This window comes from Triticum aestivum, chromosome 6B, assembly GCF_018294505.1.
Source record: "Triticum aestivum cultivar Chinese Spring chromosome 6B, IWGSC CS RefSeq v2.1, whole genome shotgun sequence".
NCBI lineage: Eukaryota > Viridiplantae > Streptophyta > Magnoliopsida > Poales > Poaceae > Triticum > Triticum aestivum.
Window position 1 is genome coordinate 72,181,563 of NC_057810.1, and position 23,363 is coordinate 72,204,925.

Below are 23,363 nucleotides of genomic sequence, written 5' to 3' on the forward strand. Positions count from 1 at the left end.
GATGAACTAGGACGTGCGTCATGATATTGAAGAAGGATGGTGGGAACACCAGCTCGAAACTGACAAGACATTGCACCACATCACTCCTTAGCCTTGGTCGGAAGAAATCGACGATGGCCCAGGTACACATTCTTCCAGCACCTTGCCAGGTATATACTATCGGTGTCAAGTAAACAGTGCGTGCATGTGTGGTATCCCTTGTTTGTCTGTCCTGAAAGGTTACTGAGAGCGGGCCAATCGTTGATGGTCACGAACAGCAATGCCGTTAGGTTAAATTCCTCCTGTTTGTGCTCATCCCACGTACATACACCGTTTCCATTCCACAGCTGTAAAAGTTCTTCAACTAATGGCCTTAGGTACACATCAATGTCGTTGCCGGGTTGCTTAGGGCCTTGGATGAGAGCTGGCATCATAATGAACTTCCGCTTCATGCACATCCAAGGAGGAAGGCTATACATACATAGAGTCACGGGCCAGGTGCTGTGATAGCTGCTCTGCTCCCCGAAAGGATTAATGCCATTCGCGCTTAAAGCAATCCATACGTTCCTTGGCTCACTTACAAACTCATCCCAGTACTTTCTCTCGATTTTTCTCCATTGCGACCCGTCAGCGGGTGCTCTCAACTTCCCGTCTTTCTTACGGTCCTCACTGTGCCATCGCATCAACTTGGCATGCTCTCCGTTTCTGATTAGACGTTTCAACCGTGGTATTATAGGAGCATACCACATCACCTTCGCAGGAACACTCTTCCTGGGGGGCTCGCCGTCAACATCACCAGGGTCATCTCGTCTGATCTTATACCATAATGCACCGCATACCGGGCATGCGTTCAGATCCTTGTACGCACCGCGGTAGAGGATGCAGTCATTAGGGCATGCATGTATCTTCTGCACCTCCAATCCTAGAGGGCATACGACCTTCTTTGTTGCGTATGTACTGTCGGGCAATTCGTTATCCTTTGGAAGCTTCTTCTTCAATATTTTCAGTAGCTTCTCAAATCCTTTGTCAGGCACAACATTCTCTGCCTTCCACTGCAGCAATTCCAGTATGGTACCGAGCTTTGTGTTGCCATCTTCGCAACTGGGGTACAACCATTTTTTGTGGTCCTCTAACATGCGATCGAACTTTAGCTTCTCCTTTTGACTTTCGCATTGCGTCCTTGCATCGACAATGACCCGGCGGAGATCATCATCATCGGGCACATCGTCTGGTTCCTCTTGATCTTCAGCAGCTTCGCCCGTTGCAGCATCATCGTGCACATCGTCTGGTTCCTCTTGATATTCAGTAGCATCACCGTATTCAGGGGGCACATAGTTGTCATCGTACTCTTCTTCTTCGCCGTCTTCCATCATAACCCCTATTTCTTCGTGCCTCGCCCAAACATTATAGTGTGGCATGAAACCCTTGTAAAGCAGGTGGGTGTGGAGGATTTTCCGGTCAGAGTAAGACTTCGTATTCCCACATATAGGGCATGGAAAACACATAAAACCATTCTGCTTGTTTGCCTCAGCCACTTCAAGAAAATCATGCACGCCCTTAATGTATTCGGAGGTGTGTCTTGAACCATACATCCATTGCCGGTTCATTTGCGTGCATTATATATAATTAAGTGTGTCAAAAATCATTACAGAACATCATGAATAGATAATTAAGTGACCAAATTAACAGAAGTTCATCATCACATTAAAACCAAAGTACATTCATAGTTCTCATGTAACAACATAAAGCTCTGCAGAGCATCTAAATTAATTAAACCATACACTAAAACTATGTAAAACATTTCAATGCGAAAACAGATGCGATCATAATCGCAACCAATGTAACAACTGATCCAATGGCATAATGATACCAAGCCTCGGTATGAATGACATATTTTCTAATCTTTCTAATCTTCAAGGGCATTGCATCCATCTTGATCTTGTGATCATCGACCACATCCACAACATGCAACTCCAATATCATCTTCTCCTCCTCAAATTTTCTAATTTTTTCCTTCAACAAATTGTTTTCTTCTTCAACTAAATTTAACCTCTCGACAATAGGGTCGGTTGGAATTTCTGGTTCAACAACCTCCTAGATAAATAAAATCTATGTCACGTTGGTCGGCATAATTGTCATAAACAATAAATGAACCAATAGTTATGAAAATATAATATATACCACATCCGAATCATAGACGGGACGAGGGCCGACGGGGGTGGATACCAAAACCATCGCACTATATAAGATGCAATAATAAAAGTAAGAAAATTATACAAGTATCTATATAAACATACAAGTAAGTTTTTTTTCCTTTCAGAAAGAAGATAAGAACAAGAGGCTCACCACGGTGGTGCCGGGGACGAGATCGGCGCGGGCGATCGACGGCGGTGAATACGGGGACGGGACATGACGGACCGCTAAACCTAGACAAATATTGAGGAAAATGGAGCTTGGAGGTTGAGCTTGGAGAGGAGAAAGCTTAAGTAGTGTGGTTCGGGCATTCCATCGAACACCTCGTGTGCGTAGGAGGTGAGCTAGAGCACCACAAAGCTCTTCCCTTGCCGGCCACGAAAAATAGGGCAGTGGGAGTGCTCTGCTCGCAGGCGAGGGGTATATATAGGCAACTAATTGGTCCCGATTCGTGGCCAGAACCGGGACTAAAGGGCAGCCTTTGGTACCGGTTCAAGCCACCAACCGGGACCAATGGTGGTGGGCCAGGAGCGAGGCCCATTGGTCCCGGTTCGTCCCACCAACCGGGACCAATAGGTCCAGTCGAACTGGGACTAATGGCCCACGTGGCCCGGTCGGCCCCCGTGGCTCACGAACCGGGTCCAATGCCACCATTGGTCCCGGTTCTGGATTGAACCGGGACTAATGGGCTGGCCCGGCCTGGACCATTGCCCCCTTTTCTACTAGTGGATTGTCAGTGCTAATCCTATATTCTTATGTGATAAAGTTCTTGGTGTGTTCTGACCTTTGCACTGCCCATGTCGTCCCAGATCCTCATGATCTTTGCAGGGCACGAGATGACCCGATGGATGTCGTCATTGTTGCCCTTGTGTAATTCATGCCCCAACATGAAGAAAAGATGCATGAATACAAGTGGAGCTCCTGAAGTGACAATCCCGTTTCTTAGATAGTCCTCGGTTGTAGGGATCTGATTATTAGATAACCATTTTCTCTCGATCATGAATCCATCAAGGAAAGTTGCCCACTGTAAGAAAAAAGGCAGGCAAGTAAGATTAATTCTTCCACTGTAATTTTATTTTCTAATATTTTTGTAACTACTACTAGGTAATTGCACGTAACATGGGCACATATATTTTGTATGTAATCAGCGTGATTTACATGCCATTTTAGTGTTAGTGCGATTACATACAAAACATAACTTTAGCTGATAACTGTATCGGTACTTATTACTTATTGGCTTAACAAAGAAAACCATGTGTCCTTATATGATACGCCAATAAAACGTGGGATAGTTGAGACGATTCAAGGCAATTCGGTTCGGAAAATCAGTAAAACAGGGAATGGAGGAGGTGGTGTGAGGATGTAGATGATGGACGGAAGATAGGAACATCATAGAACCTTACGTAGAAGAGATTACTCAGGAGTGTATATATAGTAGACATAAATATTTGAGGTGGTACTGTTGTTCTATTTAGTTGCTTAGGAAAAATCAAATGAAAGAGAAATGAAGAACCACGTCAGTAGACATACCGCTTTCTTGAGATGATTGATAGGGCTCAATCCATGTTCTTTTCTAACAATATCAGAGATACTACTTGTGACAGTGTAAAGAGCCTTGTAACATGATATCATGTAGCTCGGGAGTGAATCAATAGATGCGATCCCACCTGCCAATAATGTGCAATTTTTGTGTGAAACTTCGATAAAAACAATATTTTTATATCATGTGTAAGGTCTTAAGCTTAAGTAATTCTTGAGTTTTTATTCCATTAGCAAACTAGATGCCATTTTGGACATAAGCAATCTCTAATATGAAGTATTTTTTCTTTTTGTTTGAATATACAATAAATAATAAGAAAACTATCAATATTTTAAAAATATTTCTCATGAAGACACAATGTTTATTTCAAACCAATATTAAAACATATGCTTATATTATATGTCAAAATTAAAGAAGTTTGAATATGTGATTGGACATATTTAATACATCATTTCCTTACAAAAAAGGAGACTATATTGCCTCCCTAATCATATTAACCTTATATATTCTGGAAACAACAATGCTCACATTTTGATCGCCTCGTTAAAGAGGGAAAGCTCCTCTTGTGTGGCAACAAGATCAAAGATGTCATCCACAATATAGACCATAGATATGATATTTGTGATCTCAATCCGATATCTAGAGAAGGATAAACCCTCGAGGACGGTCATGGGCCACTTGTACCATTTAAGAACTTGGTCCCTTGCCGCTGGTATTTCTTGAGTCAATCCTAGATCCATCCACCATGTGTGTGAAAAAGAATTTCCATATACACTACTAGGGAAAAGCCTATACACAGAATCTTAGCAGCAGCGAGGGTTAAAAACCCTCGCTACTGCTAATTACTAGCAGCGCAGGTTTTAAAACCTTGCTACTACTAAGTTGATAGCAGCAGCGTGGGTTTATAACCCTCGCTACTACTAAGCGGTCTCTACCGTGCCCCCCGGGACATGCCATAGTAGTAGCGCGTGTTTTTAACCCTCGCTACTACTAAGTTGATAGCAGTAGCGCGGGTTTTTAACCCTCGCTACTACTAAGTGGCCCCTGGACCATGCCATAGTAGTAGCGATGGTTATAAACCCGCGCTACTACTAAGTTGGTAGTAGTAGCGCGGGTTTTTACCTCTCGCTACTACTAATCGTCTCCATAGTAGTAGCACGGGGTATGGCCTATTTGCAAAATTTTCAAAGTCTACCCCCCACTACCCCCCCCCCCTTGTGGACCGCCTTTTCAGTTTTAAAAAAAATAAAAGAAAATGATAAAAATGTCAAAAAAATAAAAGAAAATAAGTTTCCCATGTGATATGTGGTCTAGTTGTTGGGAAAATTTACAAATATGAATTTCGACTTTATTTGCAAAATCTCTCTGGAAATTTGTAAAATGGCCATAACTTTTGCATACGAACTCGGATGAAAAAGTTTTTTATATGAAAAATCATCTACTCAAAAAGTTACATCCAAATTTAATTGGGGGAACCCCGTTAAACATTTTAAAATCCTTGAAAACCTAACAGAAAAAAGTTACGGGGCTTTTAAGATCTGGAGGCAAAAAAATTCAAAAAAAATCAATTTTTTTTTAAATTTTTGTTAAATCTGGTCAAACTATGGTCAAACTAATTATTCAAGAATATTAGTGTTACTAAATAATTATTTTTGTTTTTATTTTGAATTTTGGTCGAATCTGGTCAAACTGTGGTCAAATCTGGTCAAACTGTGGTCAAACTAATTATTCAAGAAATATTAGTGTTACTAATTTTTTAGAACAATAGTTTCAAACTCAAACAATTAAATGTGTGACTTCATGCTCAAGCTAAATTCCTGAGGTTAATAGGATTGACATCTTACTATTGTCAGGAAAACAACAAGTGCAGACTTGGAAACGAGGGAGAATAGAACCCAAAAGTTAAGCGTGCTCAGGCTGGAGTAGTGAGAGGATGGGTGACCGTTCGGGAAGTTAGATGATTTGGAATGATGAGGGGTGATTAGAGATTAAATTGAGCAGCGATGAGGGGTGATTAGAGATTTCAGGTTAAAATAATTCAGAAATTTGAAAATTAGGGAAAAAAATCAGAATTTTTTTTTTTGAAAAAATTAAAAAAAAAAATTAGAGATTACAGATTAGTAGTAACGCGGGTTTTTACCCACGCTACTGCTATACGTTAGCTGTAGCGCGGGTGGCACCCCCGCTACTGCTATAAGTTAGTTGTAGCGCCTTATTAGTAGCGCCGGCTGAAGGAAATATGCCCTAGAGGCAATAATAAAGTTATTATTTATTTCCTCATATCATGATAAATGTTTATTATTCATGCTAGAATTGTATTAACCGGAAACATGATACATGTGTGAATACATAGACAAACATATAGTCACTAGTATGCCTCTACTTGACTAGCTCATTAATCAAAGATGGTTATGTTTCCTAACCATAGACATGTGTTGTCATTTGATTAATGGGATCACATCATTAGGAGAATGAGGTGATTGACATGACCCATCCCGTTAGCTTAGCACTTGATCGTTTAGTATTCTGCTATTGCTTCCTTCATGACTTATACATGTTCCTGTAACTATGAGAATTGTGTAACTCCCGTTTACCGGAGGAACACTTTGGGTACTACCAAACGTCACAACGTAACTGGGTGATTATAAAGGAGTACTACAGGTGTCTCCGAAGGTACATGTTGAGTTAGCATAATTCGAGATTAGGTTTTGTCACTCCGATTGTCGGAGAGGTATCTCTGGGCCCTCTCGGTAATGCTCATCCCCTAAGCCTTGCAAGCATGTAACTAATGAGTTAGTTATGAGATGAAGTATTACAGAACGAGTAAAGAGACTTGTCGGTAACGAGATTGAACTAGGTATTGGATACCGACGATCGAATCTCGGACAAGTAACATACCGATGACAAAGGGAACAACGTATGTTGTTATGCCATTTGACCGATAAAGATCTTCGTAGAATATGTAGGAACCAATATGGGCATCCAGGTCCCGCTATTGGTTATTGACCAGAGATGTGTCTCAGTCATGTCTACATCGTTCTCGAACCGTAGGGTCCGCACGCTTAAGGTTTCGATGACAATTATATTATGAGTTTATGTATTTTGATGTACCGAAGTTTGTTCGGAGTCCCGGATATGATCACGGACATGACGAGGAGTCTCGAAATGGTCGAGACATAAAGATTGATATATTGGACGGATATATTTGGACACCGGAAAGGTTCCGGAGAAGTTTGGAGCTCCGGGAGGTTACCGGAACCCCCCGGGAGGTATATGGGCCTTATTGGGCCCATGTAGGAGGAAGGGAGAAGGAGCAAGGGAGGGGGGCGTGCCCCCCCAAGCCCAATCCGAATTGGGGAGGGGGGCCGGCCCCCCCTTTCCTTTCTCCTTCCCCCTCTTCCTATTACTACTACTAGTACTACTTCCTAATACTAGTACTCTTTCCTTCCCCCTCCAAATAAGATAAGGAAAAGAGAGGGAAACCTACTTGGAGTAGGTTTCCCCCTCCTCATGGCGTGCCCCCCTTAGGGCCGGCCACCTCCTCCCTCCCTCCTTTATATACGGGGGTAGGGGGGCACCCTAGAACACACAAGTTGATCATTGATCGTTCCTTAGCCGTGTGCGGTGCCCCCCTCCACGATATTACACCTCGATCATATTGTAGCGGTGCTTAGGCGAAGCCCTGGGACAGGAGAACATCAAGATCGTCACCACGCCGTCGTGCTGACGGAACTCCCCCTTGGAGCCTCTACTGGATTGGAGATCGAGGGTGCGTCATCGAGCTGTACGCGTGTCAAGAACTCGAAGGTGCCGGAGTAACGGTGTTTGGATCGGTCGGACCGGGAGGACGTACGACTACTTCCTCTACGTTGCGTCAACGCTTCCGTTTCGGTCTACGAGGGTACGTAGACAACACTCTCCCCTCGTTGCTATATCATCACCATGATCTTGCGTGTGCGTAGGAAATTTTTTGAAATTACTATGTTCCCCAACAGTGGTATCCGAGCCTAGGTTTTTATGGTTTGATGTTATTTGCACGAGTAGAACACAAGTGAGTTGTGGGTGATATAAGTCATACTGCTTACCAGCATGTCATACTTTGGTTCAGCGGTATTGTTGGATGAAGCGGCCCGGACCGACATTACGTGTACGCTTACGCGAGACTGGTTTTACCGCCGTGCTTTGCACACAGGTGACTAGCGGGTGTCTGTTTCTCCAACTTTAGTTGAACCGAGTGTGGCTACGCCCGGTCCTTGCGAAGGTTAAAACAGCATCAACTTGACAAACTATCGTTGTGGTTTTGATGCGTAGGTGAGATTGGTTCTTGCTTAAGCCCGTAGAAGCCACGTAAAATTTGCAACAACAAAGTAGAGAACGTCTAACTTGTTTTTGCAGGGCATGTTGTGATGTGATATGGCCAAGACATGATGCTATATTTTATTGTATGAGATGATCATGTTTTGTAACCGAAGTTATCGGCAACTGGCAGGAGCCATATGGTTGTCGCTTTATTGTATGAAATGCAAACGCCCTATAATTGCTTTACTTTATCACTAAGCGGTAGCGATAGTCGTAGAAGCAATAGATGGCGTAACGACAACGATGCTACGATGGAGATCAAGGTGTCGCGCCGGTGACGATGGTGATCACGACGGTGCTTCGAAGATGGAGATCACAAGCACAAGATGATGATGGCCATATCATATCACTTATATTGATTGCATGTGATGTTTATCCTTTATGCATCTTATCTTGCTTTGATTGACGGTAGCATTTTAAGATGATCTCTCACTAATTATCAAGAAGTGTTCTCCCTGAGTATGCACCGTTGCGAAAGTTCGTGCTGAGACACCACGTGATGATCGGGTGTGATAGGCTCTACGTTCAAATACAACGGGTGCAAAACAGTTGCACACGCGGAATACTCAGGTTATACTTGACGAGCCTAGCATATACAGATATGGCCTCGGAACACGGAGAACGAAAGGTCGAGCGTGAATCATATAGTAGATATGATCAACATAGAGATGTTCACCATTGAAACTACTCCATCTCACGTGATGATAGGACATGGTTTAGTTGATTTGGATCACGTAATCACTTAGATGACTAGAGAAATGTCTGTCTAAGTGGGAGTTCTTTAGTAATATGATTAATTGAACTTAAATTTATCATGAACTTAGTACCTGATAGTATTTTGCTTGTCTATTTTTGTTTGTAGATAGATGGCTCGTGCTGTTGTTCCGTTGAATTTTAATGCGTTCCTTGAGAAAGCAAAGTTGAAAGATGATGGTAGCAATTACACGGACTGGGTCCGTAACCTGAGGATTATCCTCATTGCTGCACAGAAGAGTTACGTCCTGGAAGCACCGCTGGGTGCCAGGCCTGCTGCTGATGCAACTGAGGATGTTAAGAACGTCTGGCAGAGCAAAGCTGATGACTACTCTATAGTTCAGTGTGCCATGCTTTACGGCTTAGAACCGGGTCTTCAACGACGTTTTGAACGTCATGGGGCATATGAGATGTTCCAGGAGTTGAAGTTAATATTTCAAGCAAATGCCCGGATTGAGAGATATGAGGTCTCCAATAAGTTCTACAGCTGCAAGATGGAGGAGAACAGTTCTGTCAGTGAGCATATACTCAAAATGTCTGGGTATAATAATCACTTGATTCAACTGGGAGTTAATCTTCCGGATGATAGCGTCATTGACAGAATTCTCCAATCACTGCCACCAAGCTACAAGAGCTTTGTGATGAACTATAATATGCAAGGGATGAACAAGACTATTCCCGAGCTCTTCGCAATGCTGAAAGCCGCGGAGGTAAAATCAAAAAGGAGCATCAAGTGTTGATGGTCAACAAGACCACTGGTTTCAAGAAAAGGGGCAAAGGGAAGAAGAAGGGGAACTTCAAAAAGAACGGCAAACAAGTTGCTGCTCAAGAGAAGAAACCCAAGTCTGGACCTAAGCCTGAAACTGAGTGCTTCTACTGCAAGCAGACTGGACACTGGAAGCGGAACTGCCCCAAGTATTTGGCGGATAAGAAGGATGGCAAAGTGAACAAAGGTATATGTGATATACATGTTATTGATGTGTACCTTACTAATGCTCGCAGTAGCACCTGGGTATTTGATACTGGTTCTGTTGCTAACATTTGCAACTCGAAACAGGGACTACGGATTAAGCGAAGATTAGCTAAGGACGAGGTGATGATGCACGTGGGAAATGGTCCAAAGTCGATGTGATCGCGGTCGGCACGCTACCTCTACATCTACCATCGGGATTAGTTTTAGACCTGAATAATTGTTATTTGGTGCCTGCGTTGAGCATGAACATTATATCTGGATCTTGTTTGATGCGAGACGGTTATTCATTTAAATCAGAGAATAATTGTTGTTCTATTTATATGAGTAATATCTTTTATGGTCATGCACCCTTGAAGAGTGGTCTATTTTTATTGAATCTCGATAGTAGTGATACACATATTCATAATGTTGAAGCCAAAAGATGCAGAGTTGATAATGATAGTGCAACATATTTGTGGCACTACCGTTTAGGTCATATCAGTGTAAAACGCATGAAGAAACTCCATACTGATGGACTTCTGGAATCACTTGATTATGAATCACTTGGTACTTGCGAACCATGCCTCATGGGCAAGATGACCAAAACACCGTTCTCCGGATCTATGGAGAGAGCAACAGATTTATTGGAAATCATACATACAGATGTATGTGGTCCGATGAATGTTGAGGCTCGTGGCGAATATCGTTATTTTCTCACCTTCACAGATGATTTGAGCAGATATGGGTATATCTACTTGATGAAGCACAAGTCTGAAACATTTGAAAAGTTCAAAGAATTTCAGAGTGAAGTAGAAAATCATCGTAACAAGAAAATAAAGTTTCTACGATCTGATCATGGAGGAGAATATTTGAGTTACGAGTTTGGTTTACATTTGAAACAATGTGGAATAGTTTCGCAACTCACGCCACCTGGAACACCACAGCGAAATGGTGTGTCCGAACGTCGTAATCGTACTTTACTTGATATGGTGCGATCTATGATGTCTCTTACCGATTTACCGCTATCGTTTTGGGGTTATGCTTTAGAGACGGCCGCATTCACGTTAAATAGGGCACCATCAAAATCCGTTGAGACGACGCCTTATGAACTGTGGTTTGGCAAGAAACCGAAGTTGTCGTTTCTCAAAGTTTGGGGCTCCGATGCTTATGTGAAGAAACTTCAACCAGATAAGCTCGAACCCAAATCGGAGAAATGTGTCTTCATAGGATACCCAAAGGAGACTATTGGGTACACCTTCTATCAGAGATCTGAAGGCAAGATTTTCGTTGCTAAATTCGGATCCTTTCTAGAGAAGGAGTTTCTCTCGAAAGAAGTGAGTGGGAGGAAAGTAGAACTTGATGAGATAACTGTATCTACTCCCTTGTTGGAAAATAGTTCATCACAAGAACCGGTTCCTGTGACAACTACACCAATTAGTGAGGAAGCTAATGATATAGATCATGAAACTTCAGATCAAGTTTCTACTGAACCTCGTAGGTCTACCAGAGTAAGATCCGCACCAGAGTGGTACGGAAATCCTATTCTGGAAGTCATGTTACTAGACCATGATGAACCTACGAACTATGAGGAAGCGATGATGAGCCCAGATTCCGCAAAATGGCTAGAGGCCATGAAATCTGAGATAGGATCCATGTATGAAAACAAAGTATGGACTTTGGTTGACTTGCCCAATGATCGGCAAGCCATTGAGAATAAATGAATCTTTAAGAAGAAGACTAACGCTGATGGTAATGTTACTGTCTACAAAGCTCGACTTGTTGCAAAAGGTTTTCGACAAGTTCAAGGGGTTGACTACGATGAGACTTTCTCACCCTTAGCGATGCTTAAGTCTGTCCGAATCATGTTGGCTATTGCTGCATTTCATGATTATGAAATTTGGCAAATGGATGTCAAGACTGCATTCTTGAATGGATTTCTAGAAGAAGAGTTGTATATGATGCAACCTGAAGGTTTTGTTGATCCAAAAGTGTGCAAGCTCCAACGTTCCATTTATGGACTGGTGCAAGCATCTCGGAGTTGGAATAAACGTTTTGATAGTGTGATCAAAGCATATGGTTTTATACAGACTTTTGGAGAAGCCTGTATTTACAAGAAAGTGAGTGGGAGCTCTGTAGCATTTCTAGTTTTATATGTTGATGACATATTATTAATTGGAAATGATATAGAATTTCTGGATAGCATAAAGGGATACTTGAATAAAAGTTTTTCAATGAAAGACCTCGGTGAAGCTGCTTACATATTGGGCATCAAGATCTATAGAGATAGATCAAGACGCTTAATAGGACTTTCACAAAGCACATACCTTGACAAAATTTTGAAAAAGTTCAAAATGGATCAGGCAAAGAAAGGATTCTTGTCTGTGCTACAAGGTGTGAAGTTGAGTCAAACTCAATGCCCGACCACACCAGAAGATAGAGAGAAAATGAAAGATGTTCCCTATGCTTCAGCCATAGGCTCTATCATGTATGCAATGCCGTGTACCAGACCTGACGTATGCTTAGCAATAAGCTTGGCAGGTAGGTACCAAAGTAATCCAGGAGTGGATCACTGGACAGCGGTCAAGAACATCCTGAAATACCTGAAAAGGACTAAGGATATGTTTCTCGTATATGGAGGTGACAAAGAGCTAGTCGTAAATGGTTACGTCGATGCAAGCTTTGACACTGATCCGGACGATTCTAAATCGCAGACCGGATACGTGTTTTTATTAAACGGTGGGGCTGTAAGTTGGTGCAGTTCTAAACAAAGCGTCGTGGCGGGATCTACATGTGAAGCGGAGTACATAGCTGCTTCTGAAGCAGCAAATGAAGGAGTCTGGATGAAGGAGTTCATTTCCGATCTAGGTGTCATACCTAGTGCATCGGGACCAATGAAGATCTTCTGTGACAATACTGGTGCAATTGCCTTGGCAAAGGAATCCAGATTTCCCAAGAGGACCAAGCACATCAAGAGACGCTTCAATTCCATTCGGGACCAAGTCCAAGTGGGAGACATAGAGATTTGCAAGATACATACGGATCTGAATGTTGCAGACCCGTTGACTAAGCCTCTCTCACGAGCAAGACATGATCAGCACCAAGACTCCATGGGTGTTAGAATCATTACTATGTAATCTAGATTATTGACTCTAGTGCAAGTGGGAGACTGAAGGAAATATGCCCTAGAGGCAATAATAAAGTTATTATTTATTTCCTCATATCATGATAAATGTTTATTATTCATGCTAGAATTGTATTAACCGGAAACATGATACATGTGTGAATACATAGACAAACATATAGTCACTAGTATGCCTCTACTTAACTAGCTCGTTAACCAAAGATGGTTATGTTTCCTAACCATAGACATGTGTTGTCATTTGATTAATGGGATCACATCATTAGGAGAATGAGGTGATTGACATGACCCATCCCGTTAGCTTAGCACTTGATCGTTTAGTATTCTGCTATTGCTTCCTTCATGACTTATACATGTTCCTGTAACTATGAGAATTGTGTAACTCCCGTTTACCGGAGGAACACTTTGGGTACTACCAAACGTCACAACGTAACTGGGTGATTATAAAGGAGTACTACAGGTGTCTCCGAAGGTACATGTTGAGTTAGCATAATTCGAGATTAGGTTTTGTCACTCCGATTGTCGGAGAGGTATCTCTGGGCCCTCTCGGTAATGCTCATCACCTAAGCCTTGCAAGCATGTAACTAATGAGTTAGTTATGAGATGAAGTATTACAGAACGAGTAAAGAGACTTGTCGGTAACGAGATGAACTAGGTATTGGATACCGACGATCGAATCTCGGACAAGTAACATACCGATGACAAAGGGAACAACGTATGTTGTTATGCCGTTTGACCGATAAAGATCTTCGTAGAATATGTAGGAACCAATATGGGCATCCAGGTCCCGCTATTGGTTATTGACCAGAGATGTGTCTCAGTCATGTCTACATCGTTCTCGAACCGTAGGGTCCGCACGCTTAAGGTTTCGATGACAATTATATTATGAGTTTATGTATTTTGATGTTCCGAAGTAGGTTTCCCCCTCCTCATGGCGCGCCCCCCTTAGGGCCGGCCACCTCCTCCTTCCCTCCTTTATATACGGGGGTAGGGGGGCACCCTAGAACACACAAGTTGATCATTGATCGTTCCTTAGCCATGTGCGGTGCCCCCCTCCACGATATTACACCTCGATCATATTGTAGCGGTGCTTAGGCGAAGCCCTGGGACAGGAGAACATCAAGATCGTGTCACACCCTAGCTAGTCATGCATCAGAGTGTGTGCATCATGTTTAAAATTCCATTTAATTTGAAATGGGGATTTGTGAAACCCTCAGAATCATTTTTGAAAATGACCCAAATAAAAATTTCTCCAAAAGGGTCCAAGAAAATGCTCATGTTGCTCTCTGAAAATATTGGACAGAGATAAAAATCAAACCAATATTTCTAAGAGCTCATAGGTATTTATTTTGGGCATTTGGAATTAATGCATAAATATTTGCTTTGGAAATATATTAGTTATATATATTAATATATGTCCAAATATTATGCCATTTATAAAGGAGCTCTGGAATAATATATCTAGCTCCTGCAAAAATTGGCATAAGGAAATAAAATGATTTAATATTTTATTTAAACCAAAACAAATGTCAGAAATTAGAAAACAGAAATAAATAAAAGGGAGAACCTTACCTGGGCTCCTCCCTGTGCAGCCCATCCAGCTGGCCGGCCCAGCCAGCAGGCGGCCCAGCCCGCCTCCCTCCTCTGTCGTCTTCGTCCTCGACAGAGGGAGGTGAGTGTGGCCAGCGCGCGCGCGCGCCACCGCGCCACGCCACCTGCTCGCATGCCTGCCTGCCCCTCCCCTCCTCGTCTGGATGGCCTGGAACGTCGCCACGCCCTCCCCCGTTCTCTCTCACTCTCCCTCGGTTCTTCCCCTCCTCTCCCTCGCTCTCTCTCTCACGGCCGAACACCACCATCGCCGCCGTTCGCCATAGCAGCCGTCACCGGCCACCCCTCGCCCCTCCGCTGAGCTCAGGAGCTCCGCCGCGACCCCCTCTTCCTCCCCACCAAGCCAAGCCCCTCGGGAAGCTCTGCATCGCCTCCGCGCCATCGTCTTCCTCCTCGGGCTCCGACCACCATCGCCGTCGATTCGCCGTCTCCAGCGCGTCCCCGAGCCCGCTTCGACGCCCACTGCAACCGCGGTGAGCTCCGCCACCGTTTCCCCCTCTTTTCCCCTCGTTCCCGCACCGTAACCCCGTTTCCCACCACGACCGAACCTCCGCCGTCGCCGAGCTCGCCATCGACGCAGCTCCGGTGACCATTTGGTCACCCCGGCGAGTCCAACAAGTCCGTAAGGACCCGTAGAGCCCCTCCAGCGCCTCAGCTCCCTCGCCTGCGAGCAGCAACGCCGATCCCGACCGCACCCGAACTCCGGCCGCCGCTCACGAGCTCGCCGTCATCGGTACCAGCTACCTCAGGCACGGCCACCACCACCGTTCGACGCGCGGGAGCAAGGGCTCTCCAACGAGCCCAAGCACGGCCTCGCCCGTGCCCTGTAGCGCGTTTCCGTATCGCGCCGCCGTCTCGGGCCTCACCGGCGTCATGTCGCCGGTGGGTTTGACCCACCTTGACCACGGCAGGACCCCCCTGTGTCCATGACAGGTGGGCCCAGCCCTGTTAGTTAATTAGGATTAGCACTAACCGAATTAGTTAAACTAACTAACCCCCTGACACTGACCAGTGGGCCCCAGCGCCACTAATTCCTAATTAGGATTAAACTAACCCTGTTTAACCCCCCTGTCACTGACGTGTGGACCCCACACGTCAGGTTTGACCCCAGCCAGCCGCAGTTGACCACTGACGTCATGCTGACGTCATGCTGGCGCAATATATATATTTCTGGATTTAATTTAAATCAGGAAATTCCAGAATATTATTTAAACTTCAAAAATTCATAACTTTTATTCTGTAACTCCAAATCAGACAAATTATATATGAAAAATGATCAGAAAAATCCAATCTATCCATCTGTACTATTTTCATGCATGACTAAACAAGTTAACTTGATGTTTAATGAAGAACAAGGAAAAGCACTTTAAAAGGCCATGTTTGAGTTTGAAATTTGAATCTTTGATTCAAATTGGTTCAAACCCTTCTGGTTTTAGTTGCATTAGCCCAACACACTCATATTGCCATGTTTCATGCATGCATCATATTGTTGCACATTGTTTGGTGATGGTTGTGTATCGGTGTCCTTTGCGACAGGTTCTGCCTCCGAGGAGTACCGTGATTACCCTAACGAAGAACCGTATCAATGCATCGAACCATCAGGCAAGCAACCAACCATTTGATCATATCGATACAATCCCATGTTCTCGCTCCTTCTCTCTTTTACTGCATTAAGACAACGCGTTTCAAACTGCTGTGTGCTACGGTAGTTGAACCCATTTCCTCTGCATGACCTGTCATTGCCACAGTAACTAGATGAAACCCACTAGCATGTGTAGGAGTTGGTTGAGCCATATGTATGTGTTGTTCCTACCTTGCTATGCCTGCTATGCTTAGAGTCGTGTCAGGTCTGGTTCATCTGGGTGATGGGCTAGAGTGAAATGATTATGTCGGTAATGGGAGTGGTGTGGTGAACACGATTTGGTAAAGGTATCGATGAGAGGCCATGTAGGAGTACATGGTGGGTTGTTTCATTGAAGCCGACCTTAAGCACTGAGATCTGTATGTGTGATTTAAGAATCAGCTACTACCATGCATTGGGCCCGAAACCAATGGACCCTCTCGGCTTCTTATTCACCCTAGTTCTCCGTCCAGGAGTTGCAAGTAGTTTCTGGTGTTTGTAGCCTACTGGAGGCCGTGGATAGCGCTGACCGTAGGGGTGGGCTGTGATGCGGTAGGTACGTGGCACGGTGTACCGAATACCCGTTAGGTATCTCGGGAACCCTGTTCACATCGTTCGGGGCCGTATGGGAAACCTCGGCCGGACTCCCTGCGGATGGAACCTGGATAGGCGATAAACCTGGACTGGAGGCTTAGGTGGTTAGGTAGGTCGTGGCCGACACCCACGTTGGGCTTCCGCTTGAAGGTTGCCGAGTACATGTCGTGTAAACGGCGGTAAGTGGTGAGAGCGTGTATGAAGAAGTACACCCCTGCAGGGTTAACATGATCTATTCGAATAGCCGCGTCCGCGGTAAAGGACTACTTGGTTGCCTATACAGTTCATAGACAAGTAAATGGAAACTGCTAAAAGCCTCAAGACAAGTGTGAGTGCCGAGGATGGCTCTTCCGTAGGAAGACGGAGGCGGATCCTCGGTAGTGTATTGAAGTGGTGAGTAGTGGACTCGTGTGCGCAAAACCATTTCAAGTTGAAGTATCGTAGGATAGTCTAGCCAAGAGTCAAAGCTGGCTTGCTGCAATAACTCCACCAACCCTTCTTGATAATATGCATGTATGTAGGATCTGATGTAAGTCTTGCTGAGTACCTTTGTACTCATGTTGCTATAATTTACATTTTTTACAAAAGACGCTGCAACCCCTTCTGATGGGTTCTATGTATACATTGACATCAACGAGTAGGCTAAAGGCCCAGGTGGTGACCCTGAGCTTATGAAGGACCACGTAGTATAGCTAGGCTTTCCAAGCCTCTTTTATTTTACTAGTTGTCTGTACTCAGACAAGTTACTTCCGCTGCTGGTTTGTATGACTGTATGACTTGAATGTTGGGTCGTGAGACCCGTACCTTTGTGTATGATATGTATGGCTCCCTGAGCCTTAAATAAAGTACTTGTGTCGTAGAGTCATGTTGTGATGCTTCGTTGTATTTGCACATATCGAGCATATTGTGGTATGATTGAAATGCTTGGTATGTGTGGGATCTGACTATGTAGTTGTTTATCTTTAGTAGCCTCTCTTACCGGGAAATGTCTCCTAGTGTTACCGCTGAGCCATGGTAGCTTGCTACTGCTCTGGAACACTTAGGCTGGCCGGCATGTGTCCTTCTTCGTTCCTGTGTCTGTCCCTTCGGGGAAATGTCACGCATTGAGTACCGGAGTCCTGTTAGCCCGCTACAGCCCGGTTTACCGGAGTCCTGCTAGCCTAGTGCTACAGCCCGGACCCACTTGCTGATGACCGACACGTTCGGAGCTGGGTCATGGATGCCTGTCCCTGTAAGTCTGTGCCACTTTGGGTTTATGACTAGCCATGTCTGCCCGGGCTCCTTATCATATGGATGCTAGCAACACTATCATATACGTGAGCCAAAAGGCGCAAACGGTCCCGGGCAAAGGTAAGGCGACACCCGTGGAATACCGTGCGTGAGGCCGCAAAGTGATATGAGGTGTTACCGGCTAGATCGATGTGACATCGAATCGGGGTCCTGACAGCGTTGGCATCAGAGCCGGACTGCCTGTAGGTTCTCCAAGCCAAACTGGTCGATGTTGAGTCTAGAAATTCTTTAGTTATATGTAGGGGAATTGTTTGTGGGCTGGAACGTAAGGCTCTTTTTACTCCTTTATCTAATGACATTCTGATCCGAGTCAGTCTATTCTTCCAACGGGGGTTAAGGAATTAGGATCTACTCTCTCTATCAGGATCACGTGTTACTAATCAGTAGTACCTTATAGGTTTGATGGATACAAGCCTAGTTCAATCCTATTACCACATTATGTTGCTAGGATGGACTTAGAACTTGATATGATGATGTTGAGTGTGTATGTAATCCTTTGTCAAATGTCTCAAAATCCTTCTTGAGCATTTATAGCTGTTATGCTGCCGAAATTTTGCTAGAAATTCTAATGCCTTTGCATTATTATTGTGCTTTCAGATGGCCACTCGCGACCTCAATCAAGTGGTTTGCCTGACTCGATGCCTAGATGTACCCGGTCATACCGCCATGTTGGTCAGGGTAATGACTGAGGCTGGATACCGCTGGTATCCTGAGTACACGGTCGAAGAGCAATTCCGAGACTTTAATCAAAGCCAGTATCTCTGCACTGTCAGGATATTTCCATCTTATCTTGGATCCACCGAGCCCCTTCACTGCTCCTATGGACTCGGGGTTACTATTGAGATGGCTGTGCAGGATGCCGCCTACTCTATGATGACCATCATGCGAGTCAGGTCTGGTCTATTTCGGGACTCTGATTTCTGGTATATGCCAGGATCACTTCCGGGAGCACAAGGGTATCTCCAGGCTATCTATGCTGACCCCACCCAGGAGGATTCACGGACTCGCACCACTGCTGAGATGCTCGAGGATAAGGACCGTGAAAATCGGGCCTTGAGGTTAGAGCTCTTCAATACCCGTGCTGACCACTAGGCTACTTTGACTCGGTTTGCACCGGCGGTGCAAGCTGGATATTCAGATATGCGCGATCTCTATCCTGTGAGATCTGCTCTGCCAGACGTGATGGGTTGGCGTGATGTAGGAGGCATCACCCCACCTCGCGGTCCCCGCAGGCCACCGTCTGTTGGTCCAAGACCTCATCCTAGCCCCATGGTCCACAAGCTCCGCGAGATCGTCTGTTTCCGGATGATCATGTTGAGCTTCCAGGCTATGGAGGTGACTTCTTCGAGGACTACTACGGATCGGTCTGAGTTAGTGGTAGTATCACTAGTTCGCACTAGCTGTGTCGTCTATTGTCCCGCGTGACTCGTGGGATATGACCTAGTTTGTACTCTTTCCGGAGGTGTAGAAAAATAATGTATAGGAGCTTGGGATGCCTCCGATGAGATGTAATCCTCTTTCCACCGTAATAGTACTTTGTTTGGTCTTGTACTAAATCCTGTATGGTGTGTATGACGATGGAATAAAAGAAGCAGTTTCTGTATCTACCATGTCATACGGATGATCATCTTGCATTCCGAGTTATTCCTTACATCTTGTATCCTATGTTGGAATTTTATCATCCTGACTAAATCATTGTCTTGTTTACCTAGGATGGTCAACACGCGCACTAACCCTGCTCCCCAAGAGCAGGCCGAAGGCAGTGAAGTCAGGGATGCAAATCTGCCTCATCCTCCTTCCCTAGCCGAGGTTATGATGGAAGCTGAGAGAAACAAGCGGGAGACCAACCGTTTGTTGGAGCGTATTGAACAAAACACGGCACACCATCAGAGGACTAATGTGGTGTCACTCAGTGATTTTATCAAATTACATCCACCCACGTTCCACCACTCCGTCGAGCCTCTCGACGCTGATGACTGGCTTCGCAGTACCTCTCACAAACTGCGTTCCGCGCTGGTAGCGGAGGCTGACAAGGTCACCTTTGCTGCATATCATCTTGAAGGCCCCGCCAGTCTATGGTGGGAGAATTATGGAGCTATGCGCCCAGCGGGCCATGTCACTACTTGGGCTGAATTCAGTGAGGCTTTCCGTGAACATCACATTCCGGAGGGTCTCATGGACCGTAAACGTGAGGAATTTTGCAGTTTCACTCAGGGCCGACTTTCTGTGGATGCTTACAGCAGGGAGTTTGGTAATCTCGCACGATATGCAACTGAGGAAGTGTCTACTGATGCCAAGAAGCAAGCTAGGTTCCGTAAGGGCCTTAGTCCTGAGCTTCGTCGTGACCTCCGTCTGCATGAGTGCACATCTTTTCAGAAACTGGTCAACAAAGCCATCAGTGCTGAAACTGGTCAGACTGACTATGACGCAACACGCAAGCATGGCCGTGACATGGGTTCCTCATCCGGTGCTGGTCCTCAGAAGCGCCGCGTGTGGGTACCCAACACCGCCCTGCCACCCAGGTTCACACCAAGGCCATCTTTCCAGGCGCCTCGCCCTGTTCAACAGTCTGCACCAGCCAAGCCCTATGGGGGTCCAACCAACAATGCTCCTCCACGTACCAGTTCCGTGACGTGTTTCAAGTGTGGGGAATCTAGCCACTATATGCGTGAGTGTCCCCAGACCAAACCCAACCAGTCTGCTAAAGCTGTTGGCCGTGGAAAGCCGACAGTGAAAGTGTTCCACGCCAAGCCGGCCACCGCTTCACGTGGCCATGTCAACTGTATCTCTGCCGAAGAAGCTCAAGAGGATCCCAACGTCGTTCTCGGTACGCTTCTTGTTAATTGCCACCCGGCATCTGTTCTTTTCGATACAGGAGCCTCTCATTCTTTTATATCCGAAAATTATGCTCGTTTGCATAACGTCGCATTCGGTGATATGCCAACCTCTATGGTAATTCAAACTCCGGGATCCAAATAGCAAACTTCTAGAGTAAGCCATGGAAATGAAATCCAAGTCGACAGACTTGTTTTCCTTGCATCGTTGATAGCCCTTAAATCTTCAGATATTAATATCATTTTGGGTATGGACTGGATGTCAGCTCATCAAGCCAAAATTGATTGCTTCTCTAGGACTGTTCAACTCACCCATCCTTCGGGGAAGATAGTCAATGTCTTGACCCGAATAGCCAAGCGACAGTTATTTTCTCTTAACGCCAGCCCTTTGCCAGACCTTGAGGACGTTCCGGTAGTCCGTGACTTCCCGGATGTCTTTCCAGAGGAATTGCCAGGTGTTCCACCTGACAGGGATGTTGAGTTCGTAATAGACCTCATTCCAGGAACCGTTCCGATTGCTAGAAGACCCTATAAGATGGCACCCCTAGAACTAGCCGAGCTTAAGAAACAACTCGATGAGTCCTTGAAAAAGGGTTTCATCCGACCTAGTTCATCTCCGTGGGCTTGCCCTGTCCTATTCGTCAAGAAGAAGGATGGTACGGACCGGATGGTTGTAGATTACCGACCTGTCAATTTGGTCACAATCAAGAACAAATATCCGCTTCCCAGGATCAACGACCTGTATGATCAGCTCGCTGGATCCTCAGTCTTCTCCAAGATGGATTTGAGGTTGGGCTACCATCAAATCAAAATCAGAAACGGGGACATTCCTAAAACGGCCTTTGTTACTCGTTATGGCCAATACGAGTACACCGTCATGTCCTTCGGGTTAACCAACGCTCCAGCCACCTTTTCTCGATTAATGAACTCAATCTTCATGGAGTATTTGGATAAATTCGTCGTAGTTTATCTCGATGATATACTCATCTACTCCAAGAATGAGGAAGAACATGCCGAACATCTAAGGCTAGTGTTGAAGAAACTTCGAGAGCATCGCCTTTATGCCAAATTTTCTAAATGTGAATTCTGGTTGTCAGAAGTGACCTATCTAGGTCATGTAATATCTGGTAAAGGTATTGCTGTTAACCCTGAGCGAGTTCAAGCCGTCCTTAATTGGACTCCACCTGAATCGGTCAAGCAAGTTCGGAGTTTTCTGGGCTTAGCGAGCCATTGTCGTCGCTTTGTCGAGAACTTCTCCAAGGTTGCTAAACCTCTAACCGAACTCCTCAAGAAAGATAAGAAGTTCGAATGGACTCCACAATGTGAGCACAGCTTTCAGGAACTGAAAAGACGCCTGACTTCTGCTCCCGTACTGGTACCGCCAGACTTCTCCAAGGACTTTGTTATCTACTGCGACGCCTCGCGACAAGGACTAGGTTGCATTCTCATGCAAGATCGACACGTAATTGCCTACGCTTCACGGCAATTGCACCCACATGAGGAGAATTATCCTACTCATGATCTAGAGCTTGCAGCCGTAGTCTATGCACTTAAGACCTGGCGACATTACCTCCTCGGTAACCGTTGCGAAAATTTCAACGATCACCAAAGTCTGAAGTACATTTTCACCCAACCAGATCTGAATCTCCGGCAAAGACGTTGGGTTGAGTTGATCACAGACTTCGACTTAGGAATAACCTACACCCCAGGGAAAGCCAACGTCATGGCTGATGCGCTAAGTCGTAAATCCTATTGTAACAACCTGATGTTACAACAAAGTCAACCGCTTCTCCATGAGGAATTTCGGAAGCTTAACCTTCACATTGTTCCTCAAGGTTTTCTTTCCACCTTGGTGGCAAAACCTACCCTTACGGATCAGATTATCAAAGCACAGAAGGTAGATCCGGGAATCTCCCGCATCAAGAGAAACATTCAGAAAGGAATTGCGAATTGCTTCTCCATTAATGATCAAGGGGTCGTATACTTCGGGGATCGACTAGTGGTTCCCAAAGTGCGCAACCTGAGGCGATTGATCCTTAAGGAAGCTCATGAATCTCCTCTCACCATTCATCCCGGTAGTACTAAGATGTATCAGGACCTACACCAGAGGTTCTGGTGGACTAGGATGAAGAGAGAAATTGCTCAGTATATTGCTAATTGCGATGTCTGTCGTCGTGTAAAAGCAGAGCATCAACGGCCTGCTGGCACCCTTCAACCCTTAGCTATTCCTGAATGGAAATGGGATAAAATTGGTATGGATTTCATTACCGGTTTTCCCAGGACCAAGAGAGGGAATAATGCTATTTTCGTCGTTGTCGATCGTCTTTCCAAAGTAGCCCATTTCTTACCTGTTCGTGAGAGTATAACCGCTAGCCAGCTGGCAGACTTATACATCTCCCGAATAGTGTCCCTCCATGGTGTTCCTTTGGAAATTAACTCGGATCGAGGAAGTCTTTTCACCTCTCGATTTTGGGAAAGTTTCCAAAATGCTATGGGAACCC

At 45.0% G+C, this 23,363-nt stretch overlaps 1 pseudogene; it reads right to left on the reverse strand.

The window, feature by feature from the left end:
- The window catches only part of LOC123138840 (S-(+)-linalool synthase, chloroplastic-like), a 55,924-nt pseudogene that overhangs the window by 20,148 nt on the left and 12,413 nt on the right, over positions 1 to 23,363 (reverse strand).